This window comes from Haemaphysalis longicornis, unplaced genomic scaffold, assembly GCF_048455015.1.
Source record: "Haemaphysalis longicornis isolate Haplotype H1 unplaced genomic scaffold, Haemaphysalis longicornis Haplotype H1 scaffold_14, whole genome shotgun sequence".
Classification (NCBI taxonomy): Eukaryota; Metazoa; Arthropoda; class Arachnida; order Ixodida; family Ixodidae; genus Haemaphysalis; species Haemaphysalis longicornis.
In genome coordinates this window covers 40,172,721-40,185,554 of record NW_027526245.1, presented here as the reverse complement: position 1 = coordinate 40,185,554, position 12,834 = coordinate 40,172,721, and positions in this window count along the sequence as shown.

The following is a 12,834-nucleotide window of genomic DNA, read 5'->3' as shown; positions in this document are numbered from 1 at the left end:
TGACATAGGGTATTGGAGTACCCTCTACGGTGAGCGTATAACGTGAAACATCGCGCCGCGTGAATGCCATAGCAGCACACTTCTCAGGGGAAAATATGAGACCACAGCATCTGAGATATTTTCTCATCTTCAGAATTGCCTTCTGGAGTGTGGTGCGAATGTTTCCGCGGTTCCTGCCTGAAGCCCAGATACAGATGTCGTCTGCGTAAAGTGAAATGTTGACACCTTTGGGCAGGACTGTTGGGAGTGAACACAGCTTTACGTTGAGCGGGTGGCGCCTGCTCAAAAGCCAAAGCCGACCGCTTAGACCGTCTTCGCGCGGCTAACATCTTACGCACTTGTCCGCGCGCGCTCGCCGGCACAATGAGGGAGTCGTGGCTAATCACCTCCCGACCAAGGGACGCCGCTGCCCACCGTCCGACCCACGGGAAGAGCCGCTCCAAGCCCAGGCGACCTTCGAGGCGAACGACCCATCAACGAACCGCGCCGACGCCGGTTTCGCAAATCCTCAAAAACTACGCCGCACGCCTTTTCGACACTAAAGCCATGGACCCGACGAGGGAGGGTCGAGTCGACTGGCGAGTTCAGCCAAATCGACCCCTCACGCGTATACATGAGCTCCATTCAAAGAGTCGAGGCGAGGGGGCCGGGGGATTGCCGGAGACGGAGCTACCGTATTTTTACGATTCTAGAGCGCTCCTTCCTTTGCTAAAAGCTTGCACTAAAATTTGTGTGCGCGTTACAATCGGGCTCAAAGCCTAAACAGGTTTTAAATCGGCCAGCGACGTTGCCACAGGCACGAGGTCCTCCCAAACTCCAACTCAATCCAATAAAAAAATCCGCCAATATCACGTGAGTGAATCTCGGCGCACTAATTCCTGAATGACACATCTTGGTCAGCTGTTAAACATTTTTCTACTGCTGCAATTAGCCCGTCACACGTATAATTATGAAATTCAAGAGACTTGAAATCGCAAACAGCTTCAACGTTCTCTGCTATAGTTTTGTTTACTGCAGGAGCTGGATAAGCAAGTTTACCAAGCACAATTTATTTTTGGCTGCGACAGTTGCACGCGCAAAATAAAATCTCCTTCTTCTAGGTAAGTATTGTAATGTATTTTACACCAGCGCGGTAAAGCCGACGTCCAATTATTTTTTCGGATTTTCCTGCGCGAACCTACCAGCGCGGTACAATCGGTGGCGCGTTATAATCGTGCAAATACGGTATTCAGCTCCCCACCGCCCGCCGACTCAGCCCGACGAGCGCGTCAACCCACCCCCTGCCTGCGAGTGGAACGGACTCGCCCCGACGGCTTTTCGACTCACCGCGTCCGCTTATACATGAGTGCGTCGAGTCCAAAAAACCTGTTTATTTCAACTCAACGCGCCCTCGTCGGGTCAATGTAAACGGGGCTTAAGAGACGGCACCCTTTCGCTTCCCGTCAGCGCGTCACCGAACGACCGCATACCAACAGAGGTACTCAGGCTAAGCACCCCCGTCTTTTGCCACACCGCGTCTATGCGGCTGCATGAAAGGAACGCAGCATGACAGCTACAAGCGGAGGCAACGCCGATACATAAGCGCACCGGCGGATTTCAATAATTAAACGAGGATCCCGAACTTAAGACTAACGTTTGCCATTCAGATTTAAACAACTGGTAAAGCAGCTTGTACATTCACATCCCCATAGGATGGAAGGGTTTTGAGTCGCCGTAATATTTATTTTTGATATTTATTTTTCCTTCCGCACACACAGCGAGATGACGGAGAGACCGGGGGAAAAGCCAAGGCTAGAAGACTGACAGGCTTCTCCTCCGACAGCAGTCTTGCATTTACATGAAGAACATTATTTGCCGTTACACAGCACACATCTATACGTACACCAAAATACTATTTCAGAATGGTACACGTCATACGGTGCAACGTTAGACAGACAGCTGCATCTCTTTTACTGCGGATGGCCGTTGACCTTGACCTGTAAGTAGTCAGTATATACGCTCATTGGCTGAGTTTACGGCGAAATATATTTCGGTGCCACCATTCAAAATTCAGAAAATTAAAAAAAAAGTTTAAATGATGACATATCTTCACCTCTACAACCTTCTATGGCTCCCAGTATTGAACTTTAAAAGGTGTGCGGAACCGAACACTGTAACCCAAGAAGTCACCCTCAGGGACTGCAACTATACATTGAAAGCTAAATGAAAAGGTCACCCTTTTACTGTGTGTAGGGATGGCATCGCTAGAACTTGTGCGCTAACTTCAGCGGCGGAGTTTCTAGCGAGCCGTATTTCACAGTGGGGACTTCGCGCCGTGTTAGACGTCACAAAGAATACTTCTCCTTGAGACGTGGTGGCGTCCGTATGATCCATTAGGCAACAACCCATTGCCATTGTATGGGCCTACGGGACAGTAAGTTTTTTGAAGTAACGTTCTGTACAAATACAGCCCAAAAGACTGCCTAATCTAAAGCTCGCACAAGGTTGTCCAATTTACAGACATTCCTCCCAAACTGGCTCATCAAAATGGAAATCCCGCGACCGACGGTGACTAGCTTTGAAACACTGCAACGCGCTTACAAGAGCTCTGCAACCAATAGCATCGACACATTCCCTGACATTACTTCACCCATAACCGAAAATAGCACCTTCGTAGCAGACATTACTCGCCGGTGCGCCCGAGAGCTAAAGTTTCCCGTACCTAGAAAACCGCGTCTGCCCACGTAGTGCAAAGAGGACAAGAGCTGCGTACTCACGCACTTCGCTCGCCTTCAGTATATCGATCCCTGTTCGCCACAACATCTCGTGTTGCAGCGTTGTCGGCACTGCGGGTGTTCGACCTTGGTACAGTTACCTTTTCTTGTCTCGCTCGTGAGAGACGCTTTGTTCGCACGCTATTTCGCTAGTTATGATGAGCAAGTTCGTTCATGACACGTAGCCGTAAACAACTTTCCGGCTCTGTTGTCAACTTGCTCTATGTCGCCTCCGCGACAGCAGCGGCATTATGGTAGAATTGCCGTGTTGGAATATTAAGCCCTCCCGCAAAGGCAGATGATTTGAAACCAGCTGGGATCAATGAAAAAGGAACTTTCCGTTTTTGTTCAAACCAGCGGTCGGCAGTTCAAGGTGCACTTATTTCTATACTTTGCATTGCTTCTAAAAAAAAGTGCCAAAGTATGGCAATTTGAACCGTATTTTCTATCTACTGTGCAAAATATATAAACAGTATCCTTCGTCCTTGTCTTCCGCTCTACACTGTCAGCATTACCTAGGGTCACAGGCTGTGAAAAATTAGTTGGTTCGTTCGGACTGACGAACCGAAATCAGAAATATGCGTCGGAAACCAGCACGGAAAAAGGCCACTAGAGCGAGATTTTGCGCGATGACCCTTGGAACGCGAACCATCATCCCTAGGAGCTCAGAGTTTTTATACAAGGGCGTGATTCGTGCTTCAAGTTAATTCCAGGGCGGGGGGGAGGGGTTGTTATTTTCGAACGGAAAAAGTTAGCCAGGGCCGGCTACGAACCTCAACTTAACGGAAACGACGAACTGAAAACTAATGGGAACTTGAGTCGACCCCATGGCTGCTTCGCATACTACTCAGGGCTCTCCTACGGGAAGATGGTGAAATTTTTTGACCTGAAAGCATTCTGGGACGTAATGTGATGTGCGTTTCTTTGGTAGTGGCTCGTTGCTGGGGCAGGCGGGAGAAAACAGAAAGGGCACGACTAGTGGCGAACATAGCATGATGCGCCGCATTAATGGCTATCTAAGCATTCCGAAACAACCACTAACAGCGGCATTTTAAGGGGGACTCACCTCTTAACATTCCTATGGGGCTTGCTACTTGGAGACATGCGGTATTATAAACCATTGGGCACCAATGCGAAAAGTTTTAAGTATAGCAGCCGACCGTTTTTACGGACTCCAAAAAATGGGACTTGTTAGATATTCCGGACTTTCGCAGGGAACTGCCAGTTGTCCCATGGGAGTAATGTACATGAACAACGGATATTCAGAACAAAATAAAGCCAAAAATTCACTTTTCCGGACAAAATTTTCCGTGACAACCACGGTTCGACTCTTCGACGACGCCCTTCTGAATCCTAAGCCAGGTGGCTAGCTTCGGATTGGATAGGAATTGGCTTAACTCCCGCCAAGGTAAGAAACTTTGATCTTAAACCCAATAATTTTGTCTGCGGCGGAAGGAGTCGCAGAAGCAATACGTGGCTAGTTTGTTTTTTTCGACACCACTTTTTTCTTGTGCATCAGGTTACGCTGACTGGTCGCACGGTGACGGTAACGGTCAGAGCAAAGGCGCTTGGAAGCTGAGAAGCTGCCTTTGCTAGTAATAGGGAAGGAGGAGTGTAAGGTAAGGAACCACTCTTGCCTTCTCCAGTCATGTTATATGAAATAAAGTTCGTTTTTGCGACTGGCGGATTTTTCGGACTGCTATTTTATTAGGACAATTTCTTGTTCCCTTCCAGGTCCGGAAAATCGGTCGGCTACTGTCAATAGAAGCGTTCACAGCGGCATAGTTTGCTTATTTTAGAAATATGCATTTCTGTACTGAAATAAAGGAATAACACTCTCGCTTGCTAGACAGATAGCGTCACCTAGTGAAAACCAAATAAACACATTCGTGTTTCATGTTTAATTTATACTTCAGTAAGGGAGTGATACATTTCTAAAAAAAAGCAAGCTAGACGATTAGAAATATTTATATGGATTTGCAAAACTTTTCATATCGACACACGATGGTTTTGTATGTCTGTGGGCCATGAATTGTAAGTTCCATACGAATATTGTCACGAAGTCAAAGATGACACAGTAGTCTTCAAGGAAAAACAAGTTTATTGGAGCAAAATTGTGCTCCCCTAACAACTTAAAGAATACACAGGCGGCGAAGCAGCAGTCAACAAAGTGACTTGCGTAGGCGAGCGTCGTCGAGTCGAATACCTTGGCGTCTGCTCTGCAGGCTTTTAAATGCAGAGCATTTCTTTAACTCGCACTGTCACCCGTCGTCCCTCGGCGTTGTCCGCAGACAGCCGGCGAGGCGCAGGTCCCCACCCTTCCCCCTACACTATAAAAAAAAATAATACTTATCGGCGCCTGGTTTCGATCCCAATACCCTGCGGGCGGAACGCTAGGTACATGGTGCTCTTCCCACTGCGCCACAAAGCCTTTTTTTGTATTTATTGCCTGTCTTTGACAATTCACAACAGATTACATCTCAAAACTGCAAATATGTACACATACAAGAGGTGCAGTTGCCAGCCACTACACGGCTGACTTTGTCCATTTAAAATGACCTCATATTTATTAGTTGCTCTATTTGCGGCAGCCAATCAGGTAGTTCCTGGTGGAACTTAATAACTTGAACAAATCGCCCAATGCTCTCTTTGAAATACTCCCTTGCACATCGCGCATCAACATCATTGTACAACCTTGCTGTACGAGAGCGCCATATACTATGGAGACCTAGTGCCATGACTAAATCGTAAGGCACTCCATCCTCATTGTCTATTGCAAGGAAACGTATACTGTGAGGATCTAGAGGGAAATCTTTGTGTAATGTCCTCTGTAGCACATCCCAAAAATATACTCCCTCCCAACAATGCAAAAATACATGATCTATTGTCTCGGGGGATTTACAACTAAAACAATCTGTCCCCCATGGTACGAATAACCCCCTTTCTTCCATAAATGATCGTACTAATAATGCTCCTGTACGTAACCTAAACATAAAGGATTTGACCCCTGGTTGAATCTGCATTCTTTTAACCCTCTTAAGCACATCGCTACCGGGCCTTCCAAAGTACATAGCCCTGTACATGGGAACAGGGAACACAACATCGACAATATCATGGTACAATTTCTTACGCGAAACTGTACTTAAATACTCTTTTGAAAATCTTGCGTTTAAAAACTTTACGCTGGCCATGACTTCCTTAAAATATCCAAAGATACCTCCCGTCATGTATTCAGTCGTAATCACAAAATCGAGGAGAACCCTGCCTAGCCTTAATTGACACAGTGTACGAAGAAATGACACAGTGTACGAAGAAAAGGGTCCCTTACTTCTCTAAAAAAAAGAAATCTATTTACTAGTTGTCGCACAAATAAATGCGCTAGCCCCACTCCTCCATCTTTCACACGCCTAAAAAGGTTGTTACGACTGCACCTCTCCTAATTCGAGGCCCAAACAAAAACAGCGAACACTCTATGCAACTTTTGCACGTTCATGCGTGAGCAGTGCAACACCTGCATCACATACCACAGTTTGCATATTAAGAACAAATTACACACGGTCGCCCTAGCAAACGTGGACAAATAAGCCCCTTTCCATTTGTCCGCTTTCGCGCGAGTTTCTTTTGTCTGTTCTCGCCAATATGGTTCGCTATCCCTATAAAACTGTAGGGGGGCTCCCAGATACCTAACTGGAGTTGTTGTCCAGGCTACGTTGGCAAAAACGCTGGGGGTGGATTGCCATTCGCCATGCCAGAAACCAAGACATTTTCCCCAATTTACTAGGCTTCCGGTTGTGGTACTGAACCGTTTTGTGGCCTGGACTACTCTATAAATGCTCTCTTTGTTTTCACAGAACACAGCAATGTCATCCGCATAAGCCAGCAGTTTCACTTCGGCCTCCAGGAGGCGGAATCCACGAATCTCTACGTCATTTTGGATACGCAAACACAAAGTTTCAATGTAAATACAAAACAATAGTGGGCTAAGTGGGCATCCCTGGCGCACCGAGCGTTGCACGTCAATGGGCGCTCCCAATGTCTTATTCACCACTAACCGCGTAGTGCAATTTCGGTACGCCAGAGCCACCCCATCTTTGATAACAGAACCTACATTGATATAATCCAGTATACAAAGCAACACTTCATGTGACACACAATCAAAAGCCTTCTCGAGATCCAGCTGAAGAACCGCGACACCTACTTTTGCGGCATCGCTACACTCAAGCACGCACCTGGCCTTGTGAATGTTAGTACATATAGATCTCCCTCGTATACCGCAGGTTTGATGAGAGCCTACTATTTTATGGATCACTCCCTGAAGTCTACTTGCTAATATTTTCATAAAAATTTTATAATCAACATTCGTGAGTGAAATGGGCCTGTATGAAGTCACTTGTTTAAGTTTTTCCCCATCCTCTGTTTTTGGGATTAATATCATGTGAGCGGATCCATACGAAGGTGGCAGGACATTCAAATCAAACGCTTCATTGAAAACTGCAGTTAGAACTGTAGCTATTTCACTTTTAAATTCTTTGTAGAATGCCGCACTTAAACCGTCCGGCCCTGGCGACTTCCCCGGGTTTATATTGTCAATAGCTTCTTCAACTTCTCTTACTGTTATTGGCTGCTGTAACAGCTCCTTCGTTTCATCATCCAGTCTTGGCATGTTGCCAAGGAATTCTTTCTTGAAGTTTTCAATATCAACTTCCCGGAAAGCGAAAAGCGATGTGTAGTACTCGAAGAACGCTCGCTCAATGTGATTGTCATCGTCTGATGTAACGCCATTTCTATCAATCTCGCTTATATGGTTCCGACTAGGGTGCGCCTTCTCCAACCCCAAAGCCCTCTTTGTAGGCCTTTCACCCGCTATCACCTGTTCTGCTCTTGCTCGCACTAGCGCTCCTTGATAACGTTCCTCATCTATTATTTCTAGTTTTTGTTTTGTTTGTCTTATGTCGTCTCTGTAAGCCCCCGGCTGTTTGCTTTCTTGATCTGTTATTGTTTGCAGCAAAGCTCGTAGCGATGTTTCCTTCTTATTTTGTTCGTACTTAATGCAGCTGCCCCTTTCGATAGCTTTAATTTTGACTGCTTGTTTAGTTAGTTCCCACATTGCCGCCACCGTATTTTGGCCGTCCTGTTCAATTTTGCTAAGTTTGTCCGTGACTAAGCTAGTGAAAGATTCGTCTTTTAAAAGCTTTGCATTTAACTTCCATATGTCCCATGTGAAACTATTACTCCGTTTTTTGCACCCAATCCTACACTTGACCATACAATGGTCAGAAAAGGACATTGCAGAACACTGTAGTTGCAGCACTTCGGAAGCAGTACTAAAGTTATGTATGTTCGGTCCAGCCGGGCGTGGCTTGTACCCTGGAAGTGGGTGTATTGTACGCTTCTGGCTCCCTCCATACATTCAGCAACATCATCCATCCCGTATTCTACAATCTGCTGTTGTAACAACTCAGTGCTCGCATCCTTAAAAGGCCGGATGCTTGTCTTATCACGTGCGGTTAAAACACAGTTAAAGTCCCCTAATAATATTATCATCCTATCGTTAGATAAATGCCTGCCTATATTCGCAAAAAAATCTACCCGCTCATCGACTAAATTCGGCGCATAAATACACCCAATACGCCACTCAACCTTACAGAAAGACTGGTCGCACACAACAAACCGTCCAGACGCACAAATGATAGCAGATTGAACCACTAAACCCGGCAGCTTTCGCACAAAAATCACACAACCCGCCGAGGTTCCGACTGCTTGACTAACGCACACGTAGTATCTCGCCGTGAACCGTCGCACCATGCTCTCAGTCTCTGCCTCCCCCTGAATTTTGGATTCCTGAACGGCTAACACATCAACGTCATGCTCAATTAACAGTCTGTGCACTTGACTTTGCTTTCTTTTGCTTGCCAATCCCCTGACGTTAAGCGTAGCTATGTTCAGGGTGGGGTCCTGTGCCATTTCAGTTCAATTTGAGGCCGAGAGCATGGCGCCTACCTTTCGCATCACGGGACGCGCTACGCGTTCTCTCCCGCTGCTGCACTGTCACTCGGGCTGCGTTGCCCGGGCGGCGTTTCGGCAGGGTACCTATCCGGTAGGATAGTGGGCCCACACAGAGTCAAAGGCTACGAACACGCCTTATATCCTTGACTCATTCAAACTACGTCAAGAAGCTGCTGATACAACGCATTCACTACCTGTGGGCGGAACGCGAGGTACATGGTGCTCTTCCCACTGCGCCACAAAACCGACACAGAATCAAAGGCTACGAACGCGCCTTATATCCTTGACTGTCGATGCATAAACTGCAGATTGAGGGAGCACAGCTATAACGTGCGGCAGAAGCAGGGCCACATTGGGCAGCACTGTTGCGATTGTGGATGCGTGCCTTTGTTTTGGAAGTGCAAGATTTTTCTCAGAAGCAAGCACCAAACAACCAGAGAAATAGTGGAAGCGCTAGAAATTTCCAAAGCCGTAGACGGGTGCATTAGTCAAGCATCAATTGCTTTATCGGCAAACGAGATTGCTTATATGGAAGCCGGTGGCTCGGGAAGGAGGCGATAAGATTGCGTAGCGGGGTATAAAATTTATTTTTCCTTGTTTTTAAAATCTATTTATCTTTGTTTTTGGTCTGTGTCGCGTAGGTGTCTGTTGTCATGTGCGCTGTTGTTATAAGTCTGTGCTTCTTTCAATAAACCAGTAGTTGCAAGTTAGTGCTTTGTTCTCGTTCATTCTTTGTCCTTCGTCTTTTTTAAAGCAAAGCTTTTTCCCTCTACTTCCAAGGGTTCCTTCGCGACCATTGGTGTCAACAGAAAACTCCCGCGAAAAAAAAAGACCTACTAGCACCGCCAGGAATCGAACCTGGAACTAATAGAGTACCAAAGCAAGAGCCCATTGTCTTACCGATTCAGCCGCGAGGCCACTTTTTTTTTCTTTAATACATGGAAATTTTAGAGAGAAGTCAGCCAAGACAATTGACACACGATATAAACACTAACAGACAGCAAGGGTAAGCACGTCAGTCTAACAAAGGTCGGCACCAATTCAAAACTCAGGCAAGCAAACGCACGCATCCAAAAGATGCAGACACTCTGGTGGATCACTCTACGCAACATAAACGCTCCGTACCAACGCCGCCTGTTCCCAAAAAATGCACTTGGTCGGTCTAGGGGGTTCAGCATGCCGATCAGTAATGCGGCACTTCCAGAAGGTAAACAAACCTAGGAGCACAAAAACGTCATTCCGCACCCGATAAACGTCCTCAAATGGCAAGAAGCGAATGGTGTAGGGGGTGATGTCAATGTCCTTTTTTAGTGTCCGTTGCAAAACGTCCCAGAAAAACACCGCGTCACGGCACAGCACAAAACAGTGGTCAATAGTTTGTGGTTGGTTGCACAAACTGCAATTGTCTGACCAAGGGATCGACATTTCTTTGTCTCGAAGCCATGTTTTAACTGGAAGCGTTTGGGAATGAAGCTTAAAAAAAACGTTTTGGCAATTGGCGGCACGCACATACGCTTTACACGGTCTAAAACATTATTCGTATGGTGCCGCAAGTGTGGCTGGAGATAAAGAGGAACGGGGAATAGATTATGAATTAAAGTGTTCGTCATAGCCGTCCTTGAAAGACTAAACAGGTACTCCAAAGAAAACCGCACAGTAAGGAAATGAAAAGTATCCACAACTTCTTTAGAAAACCCCATGGCGGCTTTTGGTTCACGTCGCCCGTAGAAACAAGGAGAAACGGTAAATGGTAACTTATGCTCCGCCGACTTGTAGAAGAAAAACCGAGACACAAGTTGGTGCACAAACAAATGCATGAACCCAACACCACCAGACCGTAAAGGAAGAAATAAATTATCCCTGCGCATTGGCTCCCATTCAGATCCCCACACGAAGGTAGCAAACACTCTGTGTAGAGCCTGGACTTTCGCCCGCGCACAGTGCAGTACCTGAAGCACATAAACAAGCTTTGCTACTAAGAAGACATTGCAGACTTGCGCACGGGCAAATACAGAAAGTTCTCGCCCCATCCATGCCTGCGAGGCACGCTTGACATGCGTGAGTGCTGAAGACCAGTGTGGTCCCGAGTTTCTTATTTGGTGCAAAGGCACGCCAAGGTACTCAAGCGGTGTGCTGTCCCAATTAATACCTGCAAATTTCGAAGGTTTGGTTCCCCACAGGCCAAACCAAAACCCCTTAGTTTTCTCCATATTCATGGCCGCTCCAGACACGTCACAAAACTCCTTAGTCAATACAAGGGCTTCGTGAACACAATGCTTGGCAGCACAAAAATAGGCAATGTCATCAGCATACGCAAGAACTTTAACTTCACATGACGCTAACGAAAAACCACGTACTCTTTGGCTCTTTTGTGTGCTAACGCAAAGAGGCTCTATGTACAGTGCAAACAGTAGATGCGATAGAGGACAGCCCTGTCTAACAGACGACCTGATCTGAACTGGCTTCGAGAGAATGCGATTGACGACAAGTTGCGTATGGAGGGACAAGGCGAGTGAATGAGATGCGGTCGCATCTTAAAGTCGTGAGACACCCGATCAAATGCTTTCGCAAGGTCAATTTGGATATGAGCCACCTGTTCAACCGAATCAGACACGCTTTCCGACAAGCAATATGTATATTCGTTTGAATACTTCTGTTCCGAATACCGCACGTTTGGTGAGAACCAACTAAACTAGAAATTACCTGTTGAAGACGGTTAGATAAAACTTTGGCAAATATTTTATAGTCAACATTGCAGAGAGAGATTGGCCGATAGCCCTCTGCAGATCTCAGGTTGTGTTCATCCGCAGTTTTTGGTATTAACACTGTGTGCCCTAAGTAAAAGGTTGGTGGCAAAACACCGTGATCGTATGCGGCTATGAATATGTCCAAGAGGACTGGAGCAAGGATATAAAAAAACTTCTGATAAAATTCCCCGCTCAGTCCATCCGGTCGAGGGGTCTTGTTTGTCTTAAGCGAAGAGATGGCAATCTTAACCTCTTCCAGCCAGTGTAATAGGGCCGGAAACCCCGGCACACTCATCATCCGCAAGCCCTGGAAGTGCCCCAATGAGAGAATGAAAGCCACGCTGTTGACCAACGACATTGGACCCACCAAATAACCTGCTGTAATGAGCATGGAATGCACCGGCAATATCAGCTGAGTCGGTATACCTAGTACCATTATAATTAGTCTCAATTATCTCCTTTGCAAGAGCCGATTGGCACTGCAGTCCGATCTGCAGTCCGAATCAAAACAGGAATGGCATCAGGCGGCACTTGACTATCTCGGCGTAACGAGTCTAGAGGTCGCCGTAAAAGCCATTCGCACCTCTCCTCCACTTCTATCATCCGTGCGACGAGGAAAACGGTCGACGTTATCACGCTGTACTACGGCAGCAGGTGGCCATGTCCTGGAGGGAAGATAACGCCGATAGGTTCATCTTCCCTATTCATCGACGACGTGGCGATTTCACAAAGCAGCCAGTAGACTACGCTTACACAGCCAGATTACAAGCCGCTCGCAATGCAAATAAATAGTGGAAGCTCAATATTGCGACCGCATTGTTGATTTTTGCGGAGGATAAAATTGGGACCGCCCAGAAAATGCGATGCGGAGGAATTCGCTTTGAGGAGCAAATTGTTAATTTTGGAACAATGAGAATTTAAATACAGAGTGCCAAGCTCTTCAAGGTAAAAAGCGGTGCGACCATGCAGCATGCAGTCCCTGCTGTAAAAAGTAGACGACCTGGATAATCGCAGTAGGCGATGTAATCTTATTTTCTACGGAATAGCAGACAGCGATAGCCGAGAACCATGGTCAGAGTCTGATTAAACACGCCAAAAACATATGCACAACTATGCTCGGAATCGCACCCCAGTTCATTGAAAGAGCGCAAAGTATCGGCAAATTCATGGTGGGCAAAAATCGGCCTGTGATTGCAAACTTTGCATCTTACAAAGAAAAACAAGAGCTTTTGATGAGCGCAAAGAAACTTAAAAGGAACTGATATCAGCCTCTCGGAAGATTTCTCGCCTCAAAGGCGAACGATAAGGCGACAGCTTTGGAAATTCGC